Source organism: Neoarius graeffei, chromosome 21, assembly GCF_027579695.1.
Source record: "Neoarius graeffei isolate fNeoGra1 chromosome 21, fNeoGra1.pri, whole genome shotgun sequence".
Taxonomy (NCBI): Eukaryota; Metazoa; Chordata; class Actinopteri; order Siluriformes; family Ariidae; genus Neoarius; species Neoarius graeffei.
The window spans coordinates 38318496-38328351 of NC_083589.1; the positions used below are offsets into that span (position 1 = coordinate 38318496).

The 9856-nt window shown below is 42.2% G+C and overlaps 1 long non-coding RNA gene across 1 annotated transcript; it reads left to right on the top strand.

Annotated features, from left to right (window-relative positions):
• Positions 1–754: 754 nt before the first annotated feature.
• LOC132870080 (uncharacterized) lies at positions 755–9559 on the top strand. The gene is made up of 3 exons (XR_009651052.1): positions 755–829; positions 6498–7034; positions 9294–9559. It is a non-coding gene; the product is annotated as an uncharacterized LOC132870080 (long non-coding RNA).
• The last annotated feature ends 297 nt before the right edge of the window (positions 9560–9856 follow it).

A 9856-nucleotide genomic window follows, 5' to 3' on the forward strand; every position in this document is an offset into this window, starting at 1 on the left:
ATACACCAGTTGGTGTCTAATCTGCCATATTAAACTCCGAAGAAGAAGAAGAAGAAGAAGTAACAGGTCACTGAAGGCTGGAGCTTGTTCAGGTCTTGTGTTTGTCCCTCAGTGATAGCAATGTGTGGAGTGATACTCTTTTAAGGCTCATACTTATAAAATGTTAATTTGGTTTGACTGTCAGAGTGCTATGTGTTCAGTTACACATTCTACAAGCTACGAAGAACTAGCATAGTTTGCTATAGTTATTTTTTTTTAACCATAATGATTCTTCCTTTAAAAGAAACGAGTTACTTTGTCTCTCTTTGAGAGAGCCTCTGTTGGAGAGAAGTCTAGTGCATGCTCAGGCATGTAACAAAGCCTGCACCTTCTATTGTGTGTTTGTAGTCTCTCAATACCCCCTTATTTACTCCATCGTCTCTGGAGCACTTGCCCACTGACTCATGGAGAATGAAAATATGCTCTCGGCATTTCTGTCCATCAGGGAAACAATGGCACAGCATATGCTAGTCAAAGGTGTTTAAGTGGTGGTTAAAAGTTGAAACATGGCTGCGTAAACTTTCTTAAATACTTAAATATGTGTATTACTTAAATACACATAAATATTATTCTCAGTGTTTTTTTATTGGAATATCTTTTTATATTTGCATACATACAACATAATCCATACTTAATACCTGACTATATAATCACTGGCCACTTTAATATTATGAACTTGTTCTTGATTCTAAGATTCCTGTTCTTGGCTGGCAGGAGTGGAACCCAATGTGGTCTTCTGCTGTTGCATGCTGAGATGCTTTTCGGCTCACCACGGTTGTAAAGAGTTGCTGTGAGTGACGATATCCTTCCTGGCAGCTTGAAACAATCTGTCCATTTTCCTCTGACCTCTCTTATCAACAAGGCATTTGTTTCCACCAACTGTCGCTCACTCAGTGTTTTTTGCTTTTTGCACCATTCTGTGTAAACTCTAGAGACTGGCATGTGTGAAAACCCCAGGAGATCAGCAGTTTCTGAAATACTCAAACCAGTCCATCTGGCTCAAACCAACACCCATACCACAGTGAAAGCTGTGACAGAGATCCCATTTTTTCCCATTCTGATGTTTGAAGTGAACATTAACTGAAGCTCTTGATTTGTATCTGCATGATTTTATGCATTGTGCTGCTGTCAAGGGATCAGCTGATTAGAGAACCGCATCAAACAGCATGTTAATGGGTATTCCTAATAAAGTGGCTGGTGAGTGTATAACACAAATTAGGGCCATTAGCAAGTATGAAAACTTATAAAGTGACATCGTGCAGCACCATAAGGGCAAGACATGAAGTCATCAGCATCAGATAAGTCAGGAATAAAATACTTTGGGGTGTGCTCTTATAGGACAATAATCAATGTACGGAATCACATTTACCATACCATATAAAGGTATTTTATTACTCTTATACCACAGCAACAATGACAATTTTTTTAATTTATTAATGAACAATACAGCACATTTTTTTATCTGGTAATAGCTACATTTAATGTAGTGGAACATCTGTGAGACAAGTTTCTTTCAAAATTATTTTAACGGTCAGATTTCACTGTTACCTCCTTAAAGCAAAGGAACAATAGCTTTCGATCTCACTGACTTCTTCAGCAGCGTTCAATGTCATATTAATAAGAAATCCAACAAAGAAGTAGTGGAGACATGAAGCAGTCTCAAAGTTTCAGAATTCAGTGCAGCACTATGACACAGTTGGGGTGGTACGGTGGTGTAGTGGTTAGCGCTGGCGCCTCACAGCAAGAAGGTGCTGGGTTTGAGCCCGGTGGCCGACGGGGGCCTTTCTGTGTGGAGTTTGCATGTTCTCCCCGTGTCCGCGTGGGTTTCCTCCAGGTGCTCCTGTTTCCCCCACGGTCCAAAGACATGCAGGTTAGTTAACTGGTGGTTCTAAATTGACTGTAGGTGTGAATGTGAGTGTGAAGAAGAAACCTTTATTTGTCACATGCACACTTCAAGCACAGTGAGATTCATCCTCTGCATTTAACCCATCTGAAGCAGTGAACACACACACACCCAGAGCAGTGGGCAGCCATACTACAGAGCTTGGGGAGCAGTCAGGGGTTAGGTACCTTGCTCAAGGGCACCTCAGTCCAAGGCCGTCCCATGTTAACCTAACTGCATGCCTTTGGACTGTGGGGGAAACTGGAGCACCCGGAGGAAACCCACACAGACACGGGGAGAACATGCAAACTCCACACAGAAAGGCCCCCGCCGGCTGCTGGGCTCGAACCCAGAACCTTCTTGCTGTGAGGCAACAGTGCTAACCACTACACCACCATGGTTGTTTGTCTCTATGTGTCAGTCCTGTGATGATCTGGTGACTTGTCCAGGGTGTACCCCACCTCTCGCCCATAGCCAGCTGGGATAGGCTCCAGCTCGCCCGTGACCCTACACAGGATAAGCGGTTACAGATAATGGATGGACTATGACACAGTTGCACTGAGTTACAGCAGAGACTCGAGTCAGCTAATCTATGAGACGACAAGCATGATGGTGTTGGTGATGTTTCACATGAAAGTTGAAGCTTTGGAAGCTGATCTGTTTGAGCAAAGTGGACAAATGAGATGGTGAGAGAGCTGGACAGATTAAAGAACAAAAGTGTTGCTGCAGTGTTCTCTTTAGTTAAAGAGGCAAGAACCAAATCCCACCGGCATTGCTATCAACAGGTAGTTTGAATGGCATGATGGGTAATGTAGGAAACATTTAACCAATCTAAAATAGACCAACATGTTCATGAAAAGTGTTTATTTTGGATGTCACTGAAGCTCACATATTGATGATAAAGATTAATACGTATGTTGTTCAGGATGGATGTCTTCTTTAATATGAAGAGGGAAGGTTCTAACCCCAACAACTCTCCTGACCTAAATTAAACTCTCCTGGAGAAAGCAGTGATACTCTCTCCTGCTGTCTCTCACACATACAGAATAGGAAGCAGCTGTAGCATGTGCTTTTGCTTAGACCCTCTTTTCTGAGGCGAACCTCTGATCCGTGCCTCTCAGATGTGGTCGCCCTACTTCCTACACACAGCTGGAGCTCAAGCCACCATCAATAAGACGAACAAATTTTGCCCACATGGCACAGCTGAGCTTAGACGTTTGGCCTCTTATGAACCTGAGAGAGGCAGCAGAGGGAACCGGGAGGAGGGAGCTCACTGTGATATCAGAGATTGTTCGGATGAAAACATTGACTACAGCACAAATTCTGATTCATACCCAAACTGGTCATTTTGGTTGGTGCTGTAGGATTAAGCCATTTGCCAGCAAGAACATTTATACTCCCCCCCCCCCCCCCCCGCTATAATGTGTCTTCAATTTTGCAATTCTGTTCTGTTCAGTAGGATATTCCCCTGACAACCTACAATTGAAAGGCATTGCATGAACACCTGTACAGCTTATTCATGCAATTATCCATTTGGCAGCATCACAATGTATAAAATCATGTGGTTACAAGTCAAGAGCTGCAGTTAATGTACACATCAAACATCATCATGGGGATAAAATGTGATCTCAGTGACTTTGATCATGGCATGGTTGTTGGTGCCTGGCAGGCTGGTTGGGTATTTCAGGAACTGCTGATCTCCTGGGATTTTTAAACACACTTGGGAGTTTGCACAGAATGGTGCAAGAAACAAAAACACAAACCCCTCATGGATGAGGAGGTCACATTTTATGCATTGCCCCACTGTCACATGATTGGCTGCTTGGATAAATGCATAAATGAGCAGGTGTACAGTTGTTCCTATTAAAATAACAGGTGAGTGTATTCCTGCCTCATGCCCAGCGTTCCTGAAACAGGCTCCGGAGCATTGCTAGTTTATAGCCAGCCAACTGATTTAAAATTTGATTTGAAAATAACCGATATTTATTCTATCCGTATTCACTGGATATGAGCAATCGTACGCTCTGATTGGCTACTCTACTACTAGGATATCAGCTCATATACCATGAGTAGAGAAAAAAAAAAAGGTGGAGTGTGTTGCTGAACCAACCAAGGACGAAATAAAAACTCTACTTGAAAACAAAACCCCAAAATACAAAAAAGCAACAAAATATGGAATAAACGTATTTGATGGTAAGAACGTATCTTTTTTATTTTTCAAGAATTATTATTATAGCATTTTCACAAATTGCTACTGTCATTTCACTGGTTTATTTACATTCTAAGTTGGATGTTTTGTATAAAGTTCTTATTTATTGGATTTGCAAAAAATAAAAATGCTCTGTTTCTCAAAATCCAGTGAATGTGGACAGAATAAAACAGTTATTCCTTTCAATCTCGTCATACATGGCTTATAGCCAACTCGGTACAACATGCCTTGTCGGCTATCAGCTCATACACGACCCGATTTCGTGGAATAACTGTTAAATATTCTCTCCATATATGCTATTAGCAATAGCAACACTCTTTATTGAAGTAGACAAAAACACCTTGGGGAATTCTTTCAATCCAGGTTTGTCTGTACAGTACATCATACTGTATTTAGAGCATCAGCCATTTTAAACACTTATTTCATCTTGTTCCTCTGTCTTCTGTCAATGTCTTTAAACAGAAAGTTTTGATAATATGCAACTGGCATCATATGAGGATGTTACAAAGATATGTACACAAAGTAGCTGGGAGTAATTATGATGTCATCATATGAGTCTCGGGAGACGAGATATAGGGTAATGCTGTAATATAAAAATGATTTTTCTAAAATGATTCATAAAGACCCTTCTTGCTGTAATAGTGGTGGATCTGAATTTGATTTAATAATCATGTCTATTGTTAGAATTCAGCAAATGCTCTTAGATTTATGAGTGAGTCTGAAGTAAACAGATTTCCTGTCCTTTTCTTATTATGGATAGAGTTCTATTCCATGCTAATAGCGCATAGTGTACTGATGTTTCAGACAGAGATTAGGTATTAAAAAATAAATAAAATAAAATAAAACATGAGTATCTTTGAAGCTGAACACTGTGGACTGGTTTTATTTGATTCAGCCGAGTGACTCCCTTTGCACGAAACTCCCTAATTTGTCTTGTATAATCCTGAAGACTGAGGTTTAACAGGTAGATCTCACGCTCACTTTAGTCACCATGTTTATATTCTGAGACAGTCTGGACGGAGGGCTGTTGGCACAGCTATTGTCAGAGATTTGGCAGATAAGACAGATGGAGTAGTGCACGTCTCTGTCTCGCTTTGATCTGCAGCCCAGTGCGTGCATCTATGTTCTGATCTCCCATTCACCTCACACTTTAAACACCCAAACAGCTCTAATCTGAGTGAGCATGTTGTCTGGGGGCTTTTACCTCAAGCACAGGCACTGATGTGGTTATGGTCTGTGACTTGATGTTCTGAGCTCCTCTGTTCCAGCTGTGATGTCTGGAAGGTCCTGTTTGGGATGTTAACAAATTATCTGATGACATGGTGCACACAGAAAAGACAGCCTCAGAAGAAAACAAGACATTTTTCATTAGACTTAAGTCAAGTGGCTTTTTTTTTTAATTTCGTTGTGCTATAGCAACTAGGCTTATTCCATTTTCAGGGGCCTTCATTGATTTTCAAATCTTTTAATGAGGGAGATTATGGCATGTGAAATTAGAGATATTAGTTTACCTAGCTAGAGGTGTTGTCCAACTCACATTCTTGTATGGTCACAGCTGGAAACAAAAGGGAAGACCACTATTGCCGCTTTTCCACTACAAACGCGGCTGAGTTGGGCTGAGCCGTGCCGTGCTGAGTTGGGCTGAGTCGAGCTGAGCGGGGCTGTTGGAGTTGCATTTCGACTACAACCGCGCTGAACCGTGCTGGCTGGAAGTGGGTGGACACATTGGGTGGAGTTAACGAAAGTGGGTGGACGTCACGTGATGTCGTTAAGCAGCGCAAACAGTGACATCAGTGAGCTTTTAAGCGGTAGTCTCACGACCCGAATAGTAAACAATAAACATGGAGTCGTTAGTGTTGCTGGTCTTGGTGCTGTGGCTTGTTGTCACCAACAACGCCAACAGATACTGGCAAGAGCGTATAGATGAGGCGAGGCGCATAAGGCTTCAGAAATTCTTGTAATTCGTAATTCTTCTTCTTCCGGGTTTACGGTGTTTACAGATCCCAGCGTGCTCGCGGGGCGTGTGTGGGCATGTGAGGACACTCCTCCTCACCAATCAGTGCACAGGGGAGTGTCTGCTCACGCCCCCAGCCTCACTCGGCTCGCTTTGGCTCGCTTCAGCCCCACTCCAAAACGGTGCGAGTTTTAGGGGCTAAGCAGGGCTGAAGCGAGCTGAGTCGTGCTGTTCTTTGGTAGTCGAAACGCGAGCCGTGTCGGGCTGAAGTGAGCTGAAGTGAGCTGAAAAAGGGTAGTGGAAAAGGGCCATATGGGTCTAAAGAATTTGATCAGGTAAAACAAACAAACAAAAACTGGTAGATGATAATAGATGGAAAAACATTTTAATCATTCATTCATTATGTATTACAGGTTGCGGACAAGCTGGATTCAATCCCAGCTGACACTGGTGAGAGGTGGGATACACCCTGGACAGGTCACCAATCTACCACATGGCTAACGCAGAGAGACAGACAGCTGTTCACACTCACATTCACACCTACTGCTGGGTTTCAGTCATGTGACTTTTCTTAGCGGTTTTACCAGAAGTGAAATAGCTGGTGGTCTAAAACAGCTGCCGTAGTGCAAACAACTAGTGATAACTTATAAGAGTGCGCTTGTAATCTAGAATCCACTGCTCACTTTAGATATATTCAGAAGATTGCTATGTGCAATGGAATCAACCCCTACAGTCTGGGAAAGAAGGATTTGTCATACGATCTCGAAAACTACCCTTCAGTCAAGTTGCCCGACATCTCGAACTATCTGGTGTTGCAGACGTCCTTCTACACCGCAAAACAGATGAAAGCGTGGAAGAGTATGGAGGCTTACAACTTTTTTGTATGTGGCTGGGTAAAGGACCTCGGGATCAAGTCACTGCTGAATGAATCCTGTATTGTTTTTGCCCGTGTAAGTATGTTTTTTTCAATCTTTTTGTTTGCGTCTTTACAATGAAAAGCTGCAAGTTGAAGTGTAAACAAACAATAGTTCATTTGATTCTCACTTGTGTTGGCTCTTATCTGTCAGATAAATCGTTCACAAAGATCATCAGAAACTTCTTTAAAGACCTGGATCTTAGTTAAACAAGACGGAGAAGTGATCACGGCACTTTGTAACTGTATGGCTGGGGAAGAATTTTGTTGCCACCTTCATGCATATGGACTTTGTGAGAAGTAAACAAAGAAACAGCTGGGAACTTTAGCGCTTCATGACTAAAAAAAGTACCATAAAATAACGACACATAGCAAGAAAAGTACTTGGAAAACACTAAGGACATAGCTGAGAGGGCGATACGAACCTTTTACCAAGTGGTCACTGCAAACTCGAGCATGCTTCGACTCGGCTCCCTTCGATTTCAGTGAGAGGTTCAAAAGCCACCTTTCTCGACGTCTTTTTGTGAAATCCTGTGTCCATTCACCCTTTTTTTTATTAGTTCATGGGGAACCCTGAAGAAACTTTTATCAGTTTCACGGTTTGATCGATTTGAACAACCTAAAACAATGCAAGCGTAAGGCATTTTTCATGCAAGCAATAAACCTTCTCCATACAAACGCTTTGTCAACTGAGCTTTGGTAGACCACCAGCTAAAGTTTTAAATAACTAATGAGGCGGATGCCGGGCGGCACGGTGGTGTAGTGGTTAGCGCTGTCGCCTCACAGCAAGAAGGTCCGGGTTCGAGCCCCATGGCTGGCGAGGGCCTTTCTGTGCGGAGTTTGCATGTTCTCCCCGTGTCCGCGTGGGTTTCCTCCGGGTGCTCCGGTTTCCCCCACAGTCCAAAGACATGCAGGTTAGGTTAACTGGTGACTCTAAATTGACCGTAGGTGTGAGTGTGAATGGTTGTCTGTGTCTATGTGTCAGCCCTGTGATGACCTGGCGACTTGTCCAGGGTGTACCCCGCCTTTCGCTCATAGTCAGCTGGGATAGGCTCCAGCTTGCCTGCGACCCTGTAGAACAGGATAAAGCGGCTAGAGATAATGCAATGAGATGAGATGACGTGGATGTGACGTCACGTGAAACCCAGCAATAGGCAAGTTAGAGTAGCTAATTGACCTAATCCACATGTCTTTGGACTGTGGAAGGAAACTGGAGCACCTGGAGGAAGCCCACGTAGACACAAGGAGAACATGCAAACTCCATACAGAAAGGCCTCCGTCAACTGGCACATTTGACATTTTAATTAGTATTTTGAAAAAGTTAAAGGTGAGGTAACTGTCTGATCATACACCATGACCAATCATGACATTGTAAGAACCTTATACCTAGCAGATTAGCTAATTTGTGTGTCATTATCTTCTGTCATCAAACTGCCTGGTAAAATTCAAGAGAAAGACCTGGTAATTTTCATCCACCACTTTTGCTGGTCATATCCATAGTTTAGACATGTATTTTAACCTTTTTTTTTAAATCAGGTTGATCATGACAGAGATAATTGTAACATTTTATTCAGACATGTACAGTGAGCATATTTTGTTGGCTCTGCTTGAGTCAATGCAGTGAATGGAAGTGTTATGTGAAAGAGAAGAAGCTTAGTTCTGTGATTTATAATCCCAGGAGAGGATGGATCCATTTTTGAGTCTGGTTCCTCTCAAGGTTTCTTCCTCATGTCATCTCAGGGAGTTTTTCCTTTCCACTGTCACCTCTGGCTCGCTCATTAGGCATCAAAGTCTACATCTGGAGTTTTGTTGTGAGAGTGTCTATTGTTAAGAGACATGTACAAATCAAACTGAAGAGATGATATCATCTGTCTGCACCTTACAAATTTAAAGGCCTTAACGAAGGACTCATGGGGTTATACAGATTAATTTAGATTATTAACGCATAACAAAAAACTTTGGCAAACCGATACTAAAACAAACCTGCCAATTCAATTACAGGCCAGACATCTGTTAAATCCATTTGATATTTATTAAGTCAACAGTGGACTATTTGCCTGGAGTCCTGGGCTTTCCTCTTTCAAGAGAAGGAAAACTGGGCAAATTAGTCTTTGCCTCTTCGGAAAATCTGTTTACTATAAGCCGTGCAGCCACATGAAAGGATGGACCAGCCGCAGACTTCTTAGTTGCACTTATTATAAAAGACCTAATGTGGAGCAGACCCATCTTCTGTTCCACTATCATGTCACTTTCATTTCCTGAGCAATATTAATTCATATGGTTTTGTTTTATCTAGATGCCGACTAGAGAAGAGGCTTGAGAGCGAGATTGCTCCTGTCTGAGAACTCGGCAAGGCTCAGCTGTGGAATTCACACTGCCCTCGTGACTCAGGCCAACCGGTGCCTGTTGTGTAACAGAGCACTTTTTTGGGAGATCACAGCCACTGAGGCAGATCTTTGTAAAGCTGTTGTTATTCCTTAGAGCTTCCTGAGGGAAGGTCAAGGCAGCTTTGATATCTTGGTGATTTTCTCACAGATGCAGGTGGTACAGCAGGACTATGTACAAATACAGATGTTATTTTCTAATAGGTATCCATGAGTGTAGTGGGGGGGGGGGAAAGAAACATTATATTCAAATCAGACTGGGCAGAAGGTATTATTATTATTATTATTATACATACAGGACACTTTTTCAATGGAATAAAAACATATATTCTATTCCCTTCTAGCAGGTTTCATTCATTTGATTTAATAGCATGCAATATTGTTAGCATATCGCTTATCCAAATGTGTATTACGTCACTCTACCCAATGGAGAATAAGCATTGAATATGGTTTACGATATTGCATGGTTATCAAG